Below are 16,784 nucleotides of genomic sequence, written 5' to 3'. Positions count from 1 at the left end.
AACTAATTGCTGATGAAATGGTTGTATTTGAATATGTTCCTGGTGACAGTCAAATTGCGGACATTTTTACAAAAGCACTTCCAAAGGTTACACATGAAAAACATGTACAAAGTATGCTTTCTGTTTTTGTTCCACAATGATGAACCGCAGGGGAAATGTTGAATGGTTTCTTTAAATGTAAAGGTTCATCATTGTTCCACTCGATGTGTATATCTTAAAGGGGCCAGAGCAAGGGCCAGAGCAAGATAACGAGACCCAACTTTAAAGCTGTGAAACATAGCAGGTGCTGCTGAGTTGTATTTGATTAAGGTGTGTCAGCATTTGGGTTTAGTATATAAGGAGCAGCACCTAGCTCTCCCATTACCCTGGGGTTTGGGTTGGTGGTTGGGTCTGGTTTGGTTGTTAATGTATTTAGTGTAAAAGGAGTTTTTGTTTTTCTTATTAAAACCTTGTTTAAGTTATTTTTGAGTCCTTTTCATTTTTAATGCATGATCTCCCCAGCAAGCTATCTGCAGCGCTACCATACTGCAAATAGCCAACAGTGGCTGCCTTTGCTTTGATTATTATGCAACATTAGCTTCTGTATTGTTTAGAAGCAGACTAGTATCTTTGACGCCTGCCAACCTAGCAGTTCGAAAGCACCTCCAGGTGCAAGTAGATAAATAGGGACCGCTTACTGGCGGGAAGGTAAACGGCGTTTCCGTGTGCTGCACTGGCTTGCCAGATGCGGCTTTGTCACGCTGGCCACGTGACCCGGAAGTGTCTCCGGACAGCGCTGGCCCCCGGCCTATAGAGTGAGATGGGCGCACAACCCTAGAGTCTGTCAAGACTGGCCCGTACGGGCAGGGGTACCTTTACCTTTAGTATCTTTGAAGTAAAATAAAGTTGTGGCAGGTCAACATAAGGGATTACATTGCTGCAGAAGATGTACACATGAATTACTACCATGTTATCCAGCACATAGATAAGATTATTTCTGTAACACACTATTAGAGAGAATTCAAGTTGAATTTTAAAGCAATTTCCCCCCTGCAAGACACATTCATTGAAACTGACATCCTTCTCTCAGCCTTAATGAAGTCAAACAACTCTGGTAATAAAAGATCATCTTCATTAGAGGCTACATCCCTGATTAGTCTCTCCAGTAAAGAGGGTCACAACTGACATTTATAAGGAAATAAAGCTAGCTGGGAACCAAGGCAGATGAGGTATGTCTCCTCAAGCTTAAATGGGCCTTAAGTACAAATGTGATTAAAATCCTGACAGCTTCTTAAATTCCGAAATACCAGTCCCTTCCCCCCTGCTGTTTTGAACTCTTTGCTACATTTGTGAAAGAATAAAATTCTCCACATTCCAGCATTTTTAGCCACTAAAGTTGTTGAAAAGGATTTCAAACCTCATCCCCCACTCGATTAGGGAAAAAAGAGTTGATATTATGGGTCACTTTGATGCCCTTAAATAAATACTTGGGGAAGAACTGTTGTAGAGTGTGAGACCATCCTGCCTGTCCCAGCAAAGTCTTAGGGTCCCCTCACGAATTTGACCCACATCAGTGTGTTGCCCTATTAGAACTGGGGTGAGCTTCTTTCACTAAAAGTACCGCACCCTACAAAATGTTCTGTCTCCTCCTCCCCCTTTTATCAGTTTTGGAGTGGAGACTGTAAAGGTAAGGTAAAGGCACCCCTGCCCGTCAGGGCCAGTCATGATCGACTCTAAGGTTGCGCGCTCATCTCGCTCAAGAGGCCGGGAGCCGGCGCTGTCTGAAGACACTTCCAGGTCACGTGGCCAGCGTGACGAAGATGCTCTGGCGAGCCAGCAGCAGCGCCGCACACGGAAACGCCGTTTACCTTCCCGCTAGAAAGCGGTCCCTATTTATCTACTTGCACTTAGGGGTGCTTTCAAACTGCTAGGTGGGCAGGAGCTGGGACTGAACGACAGGAGCTCATCCCGCCGCGGGGATTTGAACCGCTGACCGTTTGATCAGCAAGTCCTAGGCTCTGTGGTTTAACCCACAGCGCCACCTGCGTCCCTGGAGTGGAGACTGTAGAATAGAGTAAAAATACAAGCTCCCTATAGAATGAAGGGTAGGAAGCATTGGTTCTGCCCAGGCTTTGCTTTGTGATGCCATCATTTAACCAGATCGGATTTTATCATTGTGGTACTATCAAGAAGCCTGTTCAGAATACAGGCAATGCATGGAGCCTTTACTCTGATTTGGCTTTATGATGTCATCAAATAAGGAGATCCGATGGGCTGCATGACACGGCAGCTGCACCATTGGCTGGGATCACATCAAGATGATGATGCTTTTTTGCATATCTATAAAGGGTCTCAAAGCTGAGAACAGGCAACGAAGAGCACATGGAAAGGGGGTTCATGTAACATCCACCCCAATCCTCCTCCCCCAAGATTTTCATGAGAAAATCTGGCCCAGCTCTATCTGAAATGGAAGCCAGTAATCACAAGGGCATCCTTAGCATCATGGCCAATATATGTCACTGGTTCATACTATTTGTAAGGCAGTAGAAAAATACAGCCTCAAATAACCAGAAGGTCATAAATTCCAAGGAGAAGGCAGGATGATTCGTATATCAATTTATCACACACACACCCCATTCCTTTAACCTACATAATCCAACCCACAGTGCACAATATGCAGCTTCTTTATTTTTGGTACAGTGCTAACAAGACAAATGCCTAGCGTACATGAATAATTTTCTAATTTTCTTACGGCAAGGGTGAAAAATTTGCTGAGCAAACTCCCAACCCCCCACTTTTCTATAAATGATTTGCTTGTTCCATCTGTGGCCTCAGTTTGAAAGATTAAGGTCTCCTTGGTAAATCGGTTTTACTCAACTGTCCCCCGAAGGCTCACCTGTCTTCTGAAAAGTAAGTTGGGGAGAGGTGTCAGGAATTGTTTCAAATTCAACGATTTCTAGTGCTATTTTATTCCAAGTCCATCTGGCTCAATATTCTCTCCACTGGCTCTCAGGGCTTTCAGACTGGAAATCTCTCCCAGCTCTACATGAAGAAGTTGAGGATTGAATGTGGGGTCTCCTGCATGCTCAGCTCATGTAATTACACTGGTTAGTAGTAACTTGATGAAGGCGGCATAGAGCCTATGAGTATCAGCCTAAGAAGAACATGAAAGCCCTGCCAGATCAGACCGTAGGTTTCTTTAATCCAGCATCCTGCTCTTGCAGTGGCCAACAAGAGGCATGTGGGAAGCCCTTGGGTGGGACCTATGTACTACAACTCTCTACCTATTTGTGGTTACCAGCAATCGGTATTCAGAGGCCTGCTGCCTCAGACAGTGAAGGTAGACCATCACAACCTAAATAGCCTCAACCCTGTATACCTGAAGGAGCATCTCCACCCACATTGTTCAGCCCGGACACTGAGGTCCAGCTCTGAGGGCCTTCTGGCGGTTCCCTCACTGCAAGAAGTGAGGTTACATGGAACCAGGCAGAGGGCCTTCTCAGTAACGGTGCCCTCCATGTGGAATGCCCTCCTATCAGATATGAAGGAGAAAAATAACAGCACAACTGTTTTATGATGCTTTTATATGTGTTGGGAGTTGCCCAGAGTGACTGGGCCAACTGAGTCAGATGGGCGGAGTACAAATAATAAGATTATTCTTATACTTGTTCTTATTATTACAACCACTGGCCATTATCCTCCATGAATTTAGCTGATCTTCTTTTAAAGCCACCCAAGTTGGTGGCCATCACTACATATTATCATAGCGAACTCTGGACAGAACCTCCAACAGAGTGGACCGCGCAGGTAAGAAGAGGGGAAAAAACATCTAGCAAAAGTGAACTCTTGGGCTTCGTACCTGCAGAAGGAAGGAAAGGAATTGATTTCAGAAATGATATTTGCTGATTTGTCGTGGAATCGATAATTTGCGGAGTAACCTCACTCGTAGATATTGCAAATGTTAAAATATTTTACGTGCAGGAATTGCCAAGTGGATAGCTGGTGGTTAAGGACAAATAAGTTGAATGGCACGTGTGTTAGAAACAACTAGGAAAATAAAGCAGCAACAAGAGGTAACTTTGGACACATCAAGGACAGAAACCAATTTTTGGAATTTTTTTATTGAATTTGTTTTAATTTGTAGGTAAAATTTTGGGGGGGGATCAATAAAAGTGTTTTGTCCTATTGTAATGGTGAGGGGATGCGGGTGGTGCTGTGGTCTAAACCACAGAGCCTAGGGATTGCCGATCAGAAGGTCGGCAGTTCAAATCCCCGCAAATCCTGTTGCTCGGTCCCTGCTCCTGCCAACTTAGCAGTTAAAAAGCACATCAAAGTGCAAGTAGATAAATAGGTACCGCTCTGGCGGGAAGGTAAACGGCGTTTCCGTGCACTGCTCTGGTTCACCAGAAGCAGCTTAGTCATGCTGGCCACATGACCCGGAATCTGTACGCCGGCTCCCTCGGCCAATAAAGCGAGATGAGCAGCGCAACCCCAGAGTCGTCCGCAACTGGACCTAACGGTCAGGGGTCCCTTTACCTTTAATGGTGCCTTGCATGGTTTAACTATTTGCTGTGTGGAGATGTGTTTCTCTCTGTTGTGAATCTTCCAACAGTCAGCTTTTCTGGATGACCCTGGGCTCCAGTATTATGAAAGAGTGAGAAAAGCGTCTCTCTTCAGTTTCTCCACATCATGCAATTTTAAAAATACATGCATCCTATCCCCTCCCTTAATTTGCTCCTTCGCTAACCGAAGAAGCATAAAACATCATAACCTTCCCTCATAGGGGAGGTGTTCCACTTATACTCACATCATAAGTTATACTTTGGGCATGGTTCAGAGGCAGACCTATGCCAGAGGTTTACACTAAGGGTGCATGCAGAGGCTGTGTGTGAACCAGCCATAATTTGATCTAAATGCGCATCAATGTCAGTTTAGATCTCTGTTACAACAGTGATGGCAAATGCCTGTAGCACTGATAAATTAATAATGCCCCAATGCTTACTACTGAGCACAGTACATACCATGCTGGGATTAAAAGGAACATAAATCAATATTCTTTGGATGAATTCTCTCTCTCTCTCTTTTTCTCCTCAGTTTCTGCTAACCCTTTGATTGGGGAGAGTTCAGAAATTGCTATTCTATGCAGTGACCCTAAACAGAACATTGGCAGCCTGACCAACTCTGCCATTTGAGTCTGAAGACAAGGCTAATATATCTCCTTTCCATTTTCGGATTCTGCCTTGTAACTTGATGTTGCCTTGATCACTTTAGCCTAAAGTACAACAGCATGTTGATTCCTTCAGAATTCCTTTGGAAGTGCTGATTTGGAGTTTGTGCATAGAGATTCAGTTTTCAGGCACTCCTGACTGAAAGATATGGATGTGAAGCAGTGTATCTCATTGCCACACTATGTGTGGTACCTTTAAATCAGGGGTCAGCAGCTATCTTTTTCAGCCGTGGGCCGGTCCACTGTCCCTCAGACCATGTGGTGGGCTGGACTATATTTTTTTTTGGGGGGGGGGGATGAACGAATTCCTATGCCCCACAAATAACCCAGAGATGCATTTTAAATAAAAGCACGCATTCTACTCATGTAAAAACACCAGGCAGGCCCCACAAATAACCCAGAGGTGCATTTTCAATAAAAGGACACATTCTACTCATATAAAAACATGATGATTCCCGGACCGTACGCGGGCCGGATTTAGAAGGCAATTAGGCGGCATCCGGCCCCTGGGCCTTAGGTTGCCTACCTCTGCTTTAAAATGTGGCCACAGTTGTCTTCTCTTGAGGAATTTGATCTTTGTAAATTCTGACGCAAATTGATGCAGCTCACAGACTAATGGGCAGAACCGAACGCTGCTGTGCATCAAATTTCACACATCTCTGAGTGTTGCGGTATAAATTCTCAGCTCCAGACAATACCAAAATGTCTTTAAAATGCTTATTTGGCAATTAAGCAAAGGGACTATGTTTAGAAATGTGTACTCTGAAATTCTTTTATCAAAATACGTGCTTAAATGTGGATTAAATGCAAATTTGTGCGGAGATTAAAAATATAAATAGACTAATGCAGAAATGTGATGAAATGGACATATGGGTGAACACATGTGGAAGTGGCACAAAGTAGAAACTAATTGATTAGTCCATCCTACAGTAGCTTTCCATAAATTGAAATTGGGGGGGGGGGGGGGGGAGAATGACTCGCCATCTGTGTGAGTCAGGTTAGGAACTAGTGATAGGCAAATGCCCTGTGGCTCCTTTTAGAATTGCCTTTCCAATTTTCCAGCTCCTCTGTTTTCCAAGACTTCTCTCCTCGCTCATACTGTTGGTGCACATGCAATGATGGTTCACATGATCCTATTGTCCCTGGGAATTTTAGTTTGGTTTCACCTGCCTGAGTCATGCAAGCGCATTTTGGGCTGAAATCAGTCTTCATAGTTGGAATTATTTTTTTGTCGAAGGGATTTGTTGTGTGTGTGTGTGTGTGTGGCTCATTGTTGTCACATGGGAAGCTGACAATGGGCCTGTGATGCATTATGCAATAAAAGCTACCTTGTCCATCTCATAGTTACTCCTGAGAGGGACCTGGGCTGCCCGCTGCATACAGCTGACTTGCAATGCGCACATCCACTGAATGCAAAAAAACAGTGCTTGCAGAGGCTGAAAAGTGAACCGATATTTTTTTAATTGGCTCCATTCCCTCCTTCTCGATTTTCATACGTTGGCTGTTACAAGAATATATTGCCCTTTTTGTTGCTTGCCTTTACAGTTGAGCTTGACATAGATAACTGTTGATTTTCAATCAGATTCAGCTACAGTAAAACACATGCCTGGCACAGATGGCTTAGGAAGGCTGACTTATTCCCTTTTCTCCCCACTGTTTCTGCCAATGCTACCAAAGCTGTGTGTGACAGATGCAGTTGCAGCTGACATGGTTTTTCTCCCAGCGGTTACTACATTTTCATTGTTAGCCTCAGTCTCTGCTAGGCTACTGCATATAACTCATCAGTAGATTTCACTGCACACTATAAAATTCTTCAAGTACAACTCATGTAGTGATGAACCGAACAGTGAAAACCGTCTGCACTATATCTGTTTTTTGCTTCTGGGATCACCACTGATGGCCACTCCTTTACGGACTTTTGGAGGTGGCATTAGTGTAATAGCCTTGCAAAAATTATGAATCAGCTTGGGGCATGTAAGGGTAGAGATGGAAACTGGACTGGGCCAACTTTAGTGATAGATTTGAATTGTACTTCAACGCTAGCCATGGTTTAGCCAGTTTTAGGGGGTGCATGGCAGGGTGTGTGGCACACACAGTTCTGATCTGCAACCGAGGAGAACAACCACAGGGCACAGGATGAACAGACAGGGGGACTCCTGCATGAGGACAGCAACATCAAGCAGAGTTTTTGCCCTCCATAAGATGGTTTATGGGCTTTCACCCCATTTGAGCTTCTGCTTTGGTTCAGTCGCAGCTGCAATACCCAAAAGCCAAGTCATTCAGCCAACGGGAGATGCAGCAGCCTCTCCCACCAGCTAAGAAACTTCCAATTTGGTCTGTGTCATGGACTGAATGACTGAATGCAGATGAGTGTTGGGAGATACCAGCCGGGGAACCCCAGAGGGAAGAAGGTTCTGAGTCAGGAGGTTGGTGGTAGGATGGCGATGCATGGTCAGAGGGAGAAGAGGGAGCAGTCTGGGAGGAGGAAGTGCCTGAAGCTGAAGAGTTAACAGCGTTTAGGGAGCAGACAGAGGCTGGGGCAGAGGGCAGTCCAGATTCAGAGGCAGGAGAGGATAGGGGCCAGGAGACAGAGATGAGGCAGGCTGCTGAAGAATCCCCTCCTATTGCAACCAGTCCCCTCCCTCCCCCCAGTCTCCCAGAACAAACAGAGTAATGAAGAGAGCAGAGCAATGAAAGACAAGATAACAGAGCCTTAGGCTGCTGGGGAAGGAACCAGGGCAGGAGCCATAGAGACTGGTGGGAAGGCAGCTTTCAGTCCTCACAAGTGGAGCAAGACCTACTGGAAAGTGTTGCTGTGACCACTAGGAATGAGCTGTTTTGTTTCTTTGAATAAAGAGTTAACTTCGCTGACGTTGGGTTTTTATTTAGGGCTGCTCTACACCCGGAATTTCCTGGACATAGCCGGGATTCATTTGTCAAATTGGCTTCCTGGCAACGGAATGAAATTTTGGGGGTGGGGGTGGGAGGCCCATAGCACTCCTGCTAAGGTGAATTGAGTGGGGTAGTGCCCTTTTAATGTATGCCATAGGACTGCGCCACCATTGGCGCAACCTCTTGGTGAATTAACCAGCAGGCGTACAGTGGTGCCCCGCAAGACAAATGCCTCACAAGACGAAAAACCCGCTAGACGAAAGGGTTTTCCGTTTTTGAGTTGCTTCGCAAGACGATTTTCCCTATGGGCCTGCTTCGCAAGACGAGAACGTCTTGCGAGTCTTGCAATTTTCCCCCCGCTCCCCCCCTTTTTCTAAGCCGCTAAGCTGCTAATAGCCTTTTAGCCGCTAAGCCGCTAAGCCTTTAATAGCCGCTAAACCGCTAAACCGCTAATAGCGCTAAGCCGCTAAGCCGCTAATAGGGTTGCTTCGCAAGACAAAAAAACCGCTAGACGAAGAGACTCGCGGAACGGATTATTTTCGTCTTGTGAGGCACCACTGTACTGGTTGATACAGGTGATACACAATAGCTAAGGCAAAGTCCCTGACATCTGTAACTGATAAAGTTGTGGCCTCATTTGAACCAGACATAATGTTGTCATTATATGGGATGCGGGTGGTGCTGTGGGTAAATCCACAGAGCCTAGGACTTGCCGATCAGAAGATTGGCGGTTTGAATCCCCGCAACGGGGTGAGCGCCAGTTGCTTGGTCCCTGCTCCTGCCAACCTAGCAGTTCAAAAGCACATGAAAGTGCAAGTAGATAAATAGATACCACACCAGCGGGAAGGTAAACAGTGTTTCCATGCACTGCTCTGGTTCACCAGAATCGGCTTAGTCATGCTGGCCACATGACCTGGAAGCTGTACGCCGGCTTCCATGGCCAATAAAGTGAGATGAGCGCCGCAACCCCAGACTGGACCTAATGGCCAGGGGTCCCTTTACCTTTACTAATGTTGTCATGAGTAGTCATTCGATCTCACACATGGTGCTGGGTGGTGGGCTCAGGGCAACTGGGCACGCAAAATAAGTGCATACCCCAAACATGGAACACAACTGCATTGCAGCACATTCACCTCTGCTAAAGTCACATCTGAAATGCATTTTAAAAGCATACCATTACATCAATCATCTGAGAGCTCAGACACTCACAAAATACAGGTGATATTTGCTAACAGGACAGCCTGATTTTCTAATGACACAGTTATTACATTTACTCAATAGAGCATTCATACAGCATCAATGTCACCTGCATTTTGTCTTCTGACTTATTAGGTTTTCTTGGCACTTTCTTGCCCCCTGTTAACTTGAGCTCCTGCCGCTTTTAATTATCCAGATCATTTTTCAAATGATTTTTTTTTAAAGCAGCAAGGCTGTTCATTGTCCTCACCCAAAGGCAGTGTTATTTTCAAAAGAAGAAAGCACGTCTTCATTTCGGTTAAACACCCTCTGAGCAGTTCTGTCCTTCCAAGAAGCCTGCCTTGATAATAGAGCATCCTGGTTTTTTCCTAGTGTTGTAAATCAACATCAATATTATCAAAAAACAAAAAAAACAAAACAAAAAAAACACCTGCATTATAGTGGAAATCAGCTGGGGATTGGGTACCACTTCACATCGTTTTTTAATTCAATAGAAAGTTTGGATTTTCTGTCTCCCCAAGCTTTGCATGAATGCAATAAAACGGCAAGAAGAGGACCATATTTCAAATGTGCTGCAGCTGATAGAAAATCAATGCCGGCTAAAATCCTATAAGGTACTTGTAACAGGCCCATCTTGACCCCTACAGTTCTGCCTTCAGACTTCAATTCTTTCCCTCTAAAGATTCAAGAAGCAATCATCTTCTCTTCTTGCACAGCTTGCTTAGTTCCAATGCAACTGCCTCAAATCAATGCAGTCTTCTTAAATACTTTCCCAGACTTCTCACTGTAGTTTGTAGACTGGGACTGCATTTTTCTGACCAACAAAACCACCAGCGCTACCAGGTATGTATTGTAGCCTCTCAGGAGGAGGAATCTCACCCACCTCACCTGTTTCCTAGTTATTCATCAAATTTGAACTAGCAAACTGTGGTTTGGTCTGACCTTAAAATCCAAAAATGGAAACCCATCTTAACATGTGGTTCCCAATTATGGTTTGAACAGTAAATGCAAACTATAGCTTGATGATTCAGATGTACAGTAATAGCAAATTATGGCTTGCTCAAACTAGGAAGCCAAGTATGGAATGAATTGAAGGAGCTATGATCTCTCATCTCGTTCTTCAGCTCAAGAAGCTTTTCTTGGACTTGTAAGATTTTGGTAAGTATAGACTGTTATTTTATTTATTTTTTGAAAAACAATTTTATTTGATTTTACAATACAAAGTGATACACACACACACACACACACACACACACACACCCATTTACAGAGATTCTTCCAAAAATCAGGATTTTCCCCATCCCCTCCCTGGAGTCCCATTTAAAACGTTTAAAACTGCATTTTCTATAAACTCTAACTATTATATCAATCCATATTTTCCATGGTAATTATTATACTACAAGTGAAGTCAAAATCCTGCCAATGTTTCCACCTGCTTACTTTGGTCTCTTAAGTTATAAATTTGTCCCATTCTTTTGTAAAAAGTTTGTCCTCTTGATTCCTGAGTTTTCCAGTCAGCTTTGCCATTTCAGCATAGTCCATCAGTTTGGTTTGCCATTCTTCTCTGGTTGAGACTTTGTCTTCTTTCCATCTCTGTCCTCTTCTTGTGGTCAAATACATGGTTGCTGATCAAATCTATACATTCTTGAAAGGAACTGATTCTGTAAGATCCATTCCAATTGGAGTTCAGGTTTTTGTTCTGGTCGTGCCTTGGTCATCTTGTGGAATGACCTAAGCATGAAGAGAGAAAGGAGGAAGTGTTGATTCTTCTGGATTTCTTGGTGGCTTTTCGTATTATTGACTTTGGTATCGTTTTAGATACCAAAGAGCCATTTTGAAGGAAGACAACTAGCTGAGGACAAAACCACAAAAACCAAGTGATCTGAGCAAGAGCGATAGAACAGTTGTATGGGAGATCTGAGAAGGTAAGGACCGATCTGATACCTTTGGATTTGGCAATAAGGAAGTCATTACTGAATTTCATAAGGTCAGTTTTAGTGGAGTGCAAGGGGCAGAACCAAGGTTTCATATTAGGTACCATAACAGTGGCAAATTATGTAATGTTTCAGTGACAACCTACTAATGTGATTTATTTAAGAGAAATGAACGCCTGCCTTTCTTTACAAGCTCAGAATGCATGTATATGGCTGAATCCAGGTCATTTATATACAAGCTGCTTCTAAGTGTGTCTTTTTCAGTAGACACAATGCACATTATAAAACTGGAGGTGTAAAAATTAAGCATTCTTTTGAGTAGGGTTTTTATGTCTCTTCTTTGAAAGCTGTGTAAAATGTGCCCTTCAGATATCATTTCTTCCCTGGTAATTTCTTCAGTGATCGCATTTCAAGCTGTTCTGACAGTTTTTAGAAACAAAAGCTTCCAAGATATTTTTTTTTAGATCTTTTACAAAATGTTCTTCGTGTTTTTAAGAAGATCTGGAAATGTACCAAGAAAAACCCAGAAGTTCGTTGCTTTGTGCTGCCTACTTCCTGACAGTTATCTGAATTCACAATGCATTTAGCATTTTATATGAAGATGGTTTAAAAATAATCCTTTCTGAAATATTAATTTGTTAAATAAGCAGGATCTTGATAAGATGAAGTACTGAATACTCCTGGAGTTGTAAATGTAAATATATTATTTTCAAAACTTAAAACTGTGCTCTCATATCCTCAGTCCAGATGTTCTTTTATGAAAACGATTGTGTTGTATTGCTTGGTGACACAAGGGCCTTTAAAGGTAAAGGTACCCCTGCCCATACGGGCCAGTCTTGCCAGACTCTAGGGTTGTGCACTCATCTCACTCTATAGGCCGGGGGCCAGCGCTGTCCGCAGACACTTCCGGGTCACGTGGCCAGCGTGGCAAGCTGCATCTGGCGAGCCAGCGCAGCACACGGAACGCCGTTTACCTTCCCGCTGGTAAGCGGCCCTATTTATCTACTTGCACCAGAAGGTGCTTTCGAACTGCTAGGTTGGCAGGCGCTGGGACCGAACGACGGGAGCGCACCCCGCCGCGGGGATTCGAACCGCCGACCTGACGATTGGCAAGTCCTAGGCACTGAGGTTTTACCCACAGCGCCACCTGCGTCCCTACAAGGGCCTTTAGCCCCAGTGAAATGTACTTCTATGTTTAAGACTAATCTTTGTGTGTATACATTTTCCAGTAGCAAGTTGTACAATGGAACTCTGGACTCAGATATGACAACCTCAGAAGAGCCTGCTGGATCAAGCCAATGGCCCAGCAAGTCCAGCATCCTACTTGCACAATGGCCAACCACTGGGAGCCCAGGAAGCAGGATGAAAGCACAATAACATCTCCTCCTCCTGTGGCTTCCAGCAATTCAAATTCAGAAGCATTGGGCCATGGAGTCAGATCATAGCCATCATGGCTAAGAGCGATGAATAGCCTTTAAATACAGTGGTACCTCGGGTTAAGAATGTAATTCGTCCTGGAGGTCCGTTCTCAACATGAAATTGTTCTTAACCTGAGGCACCACTTTGGCTAATGGAGCCTTGCGCCACCACCGCGCGATTTCTGTTCTCATCCTGAAGCAAAGTTCTTAACCTGAAGCACTATTTCTGGGTTAGCGGAGTCTGTAACCTGAAGCGTCTGTAACCCAAGGTACCACTGTATTATGTTTAAAATAGTTAAGTGGGAAACCTGAGGTCCTTCATGTGTTGCTGGACTGCAAGTCCCATCATCCCTGACTGTTCACCATGCTGGCTGGGGTTGATGGGATATGGAGTCAAACAAACCACAGTTGCCCCATGACTTTGCTGAATACTGGATTGCACTATGAGATACACATGTCCTGTAGATAGGACCAATCATCGATCAGTCACTGGTCCATCTTTTTTTCCGTTTTCCCTTTTTCCAATCCTTCAACAGATTGAAACCTGTTCTTTGAGATGTAAATTGCTAGAACAAACAGTAATTGAGGCAGAAAAGACGTTAGGAGCACTGAATCTTTGGAGAGCATTCCAGAAAACAGAATTACACTCCCGATTACCCAGCACTCATTGCTATTAATTATCACTGGGCTTAAAATGGATCCCTGAGTGATGTCCCAATTAAATGACTTTACTGATTAAGCACATTCCAATTAAGTGGTGTGTACTTGGCGGTACTTGAAAAATTGCACCATTTACACAAAAATATCATGCAAATAGAGCAGTTGACACATCCCTATTTAGGAGCTACTGCTGCTGAAACCAAAGTGTTCTGCTATTGCCAATTTGTTCCCATTGTACAGAATGTAATTGCCTCCTTAGAAAAATAAAGAATGGTATGGGGACTTTTTCTGTTAGGGCTCCTGCCCCTTGTTAATGACCGGGTTGCATGACAGAAAGGCCTATTAATTCTGTGCTCTTATAGACGACAGATTGCAATTGATGTAGTAACTGATGAAAAAGAGAGATAATAAGCAGCCATAGTGCAGAGGGCCATGGACAGATTTTTAAAAATAATAATAATATGCTGCTTACATGAATGCGCAGCTCATCACCTAAGCCATTTGGACAAAAGGTGCACGAAAGATGCCAAGAAGCTCCTGGAGAATGGGAGCTGCATTTCTCTTGCACAAAAACTTCTTGCATCAGGTCATAATATTTATTCGTCTAGGCCAGCCTGAGAGCTACATACCTTCATGGGAGAAGCTTCCAGGGCCCACATACAAACATGGGTGGATGTGACTCTTACCTTTCTATGGTAGTTTACATTCCAGCTACTCACAAACCAGAGGTTTCTTCACACTCACAGCCTTTTCCATCTTCCATCCATGCAAGGAAGAAGCCTTGCCACATCTCAGGGACACATTCCAGCAATGAAAACGCATATGAGGAGAGAGCACAGTAGGGCTAGTGTGGAATGTGGCCTGGGAAGAGGGCATAGCCTAGAGAGAGTTCTGAGGGCCACATAGAGAGGCCTGGGAAGGGCAACATTCTGCTCTGGCCCTGAGGTCCCCCAGCCCCGAGCTAGCCCTACTCTGAGTGGCAACGGCTCCCCAGAGTCTCAAGCAGAAGTCTATTTCAACCTTGCTGTTTTAGGTGGAGATGTGAGGGGCTGAATGTGGGACCATCTGCACACAAAGCAGATGCTCTACCACTAAGAGGTCCTCGCCAACCACAGAAGACACACCAAAAATAGCTGTTTTGCATGTTGAGGTGACCTTCCAGATCTCCAAGAAGAAGCACGCATTGACGATGGAATGACACATGATTCATGAAGTGGGTCCGCCACTGAAAGTCACCTTTTCCCTTCTCCCCCATACATTGGTACCCCGGGTTACAGACGCTTCAGGTTACAGACGCTTCAGGTTACAGACTCCGCTAACCCAGAAATAGTACCTCGGGTTAAGAACTTTGCTTCAGGATGAGAACAGAAATCCCGTGGCAGGGGTGCGGCGGCAGCAGGAGGCCCCATTAGCTAAAGTGGTACCTCACGTTAAGAACAGTTTCAGGTTAAGAACAGACCTCCAGAACGAATTAAGTTCTTAACCTGAGGTACCACTGTAAGATGTAGAACCAGCTCGTTCCCCTTGCCCATGGTGCGATTCCATCACACTGTGCATTTCCTCACCACCCAAAGTAGCAGTGAGAATCGGGGCAGGGGAGCTGCACACTGTGACGATGCCACACGACACAGGGAAAGTGATCCTTAACATAACCCAGGGGAGAAGGCAGAAGCTTCATGTCAGCCATAACGTTTAGTTCCACCCTTACGTAAGGCAACATTGCAAGAATGCAAGAGCCTTGCAGCAGGCCTGGAAATGCTTCAAAAGTCCGTAGTTTTTCATATTCGTTGCACTTATGGCACATCAGTTTTCATTACATCAGGCTTCCATTATTTCTGAGATATACTAATTTCCTTTTCAATGTAGCTGCTGCAATAACTGATACCTATTGTGGCTTCCCTGCTTGTAGAAACTTATGAAGAGCTTATATGAGGGAGGAAAAAGATAGCCCTGATGTTATCCAGATGTTACAGACTCTACAAAAAAAATGCCAACTCTTTTAAATGCAGGCCCTATGTTGGCAGCATTAATGTTTCTTGTATTCTTGCACCTATGACTAATTATTGCAATGATGACGTAATAAAAACGCACAGCTTATTAGGGCTTGGTGATATATTTGTACAGGTCATACATTAGTGTCCCTGACTGGTCACTGATGGTGTGTGCACATGTCCCATTGTCTTCTCCTTTTCCTTAGGAAACCACATCACAAGCATTTCTTTTAAGTTGCTTTGTATGTGGGCCACAATTCTAGAAAAAGAATGTTGTTAAATGGCTTCGTATGAAAGGATTGCATTAAGTCTTTTGAATGAGAATGTTGCTTTTTAAAAAATAAAATAAAATATAATGCCTGGACTCCACGTGAATTCTAATAAGATTGTCTTTTGGAAGAGGTTATTGGAAACTTTCTATAGATACAACATTTCTAAGCCGTTCATATTTGGAGGCCTGAGAAGGATCAAATGGTAACATGAACTGCAGTAAGTAAGAATAAGAAAAGAAGGTATTGAAGGCTGGTAGCCCATTTCTTCAAATCCTAGAGAAAAGGCCTTCAGATAAATGAGACAATGTACAATGTTATGTACAACGTTGCCCAGAAGTTTCCATCGATTCAGGACAAGGGTTAAACTAATCTACAGGTCCAGAGACAAAACGTAACTGCATGTCGTAAGAACATATGAGGGGCCTAATGGGTCACGCCAATGGCCGGCTTTGCCCACGATCCTACAGTGGCCCCTCAGATGCCTGCTGCAAACCCTCATGCAGGACCCAAGCAGAAGACCACTCTTCCCTCCTGCCATTTCCAGCAACTGGTATTCAACCAGGGAGGCAGAACATAGACGTGCCTCATCAAACTGGAGGGAAGCTGCAGTGGGGTGCCATTGGACTGTGTCCTGGTCTGGTACTCTTCAACTTTTTTTTTACCGATGGCTTAAGAGCAGAGGTGGAGGGAAACTGTATCCAAATTGCAGATGACACAAAACTTTAGAATTAATCAGTACTTGGAGTGAAGCTTATAAAGAGCGGGGGAGTCCTGAGTCCTAAATTAAACCTGGACTGGAAATGCTCCAGATTCTGGTTTGATAGAACTTTTGGGAAAACCTAGAGTGGACTTTTGCACATCACACAATGTGCTAAGATAAAGTTAAATCTTTTCGCAGGAGAGAAACCAAAACTGAACTAATGACAGATTACTCTTAGAGAAAAGTTTTCTAAATATTTTGAAGACAGTGTTCTGGCAAAAGCCTAACTGTGCCATAAGTTATTCATAATTTTTAAAAATAGCAGTATGTATTTTAATTATATTCTTAAATTTTTAATTGGAAACCAGCAGCGTTTATTTCTTTTTAAGCTTATGATACCCAAAGGAGGCTCTCTTTCCTTTTTCGTTGTTATTAATAACATCCTGGTAATAATTATTTGACATATTGAAAAATAAAGAGCTGAACTAATGAGCCTCCTCCTTTGCCAATGTCA

Source organism: Podarcis muralis, chromosome 4 (assembly GCF_964188315.1).
Source record: "Podarcis muralis chromosome 4, rPodMur119.hap1.1, whole genome shotgun sequence".
Classification (NCBI taxonomy): Eukaryota; Metazoa; Chordata; class Lepidosauria; order Squamata; family Lacertidae; genus Podarcis; species Podarcis muralis.
The sequence above is the reverse complement of the archived record's forward strand: the minus strand, read 5'-3'. Positions refer to the sequence as shown.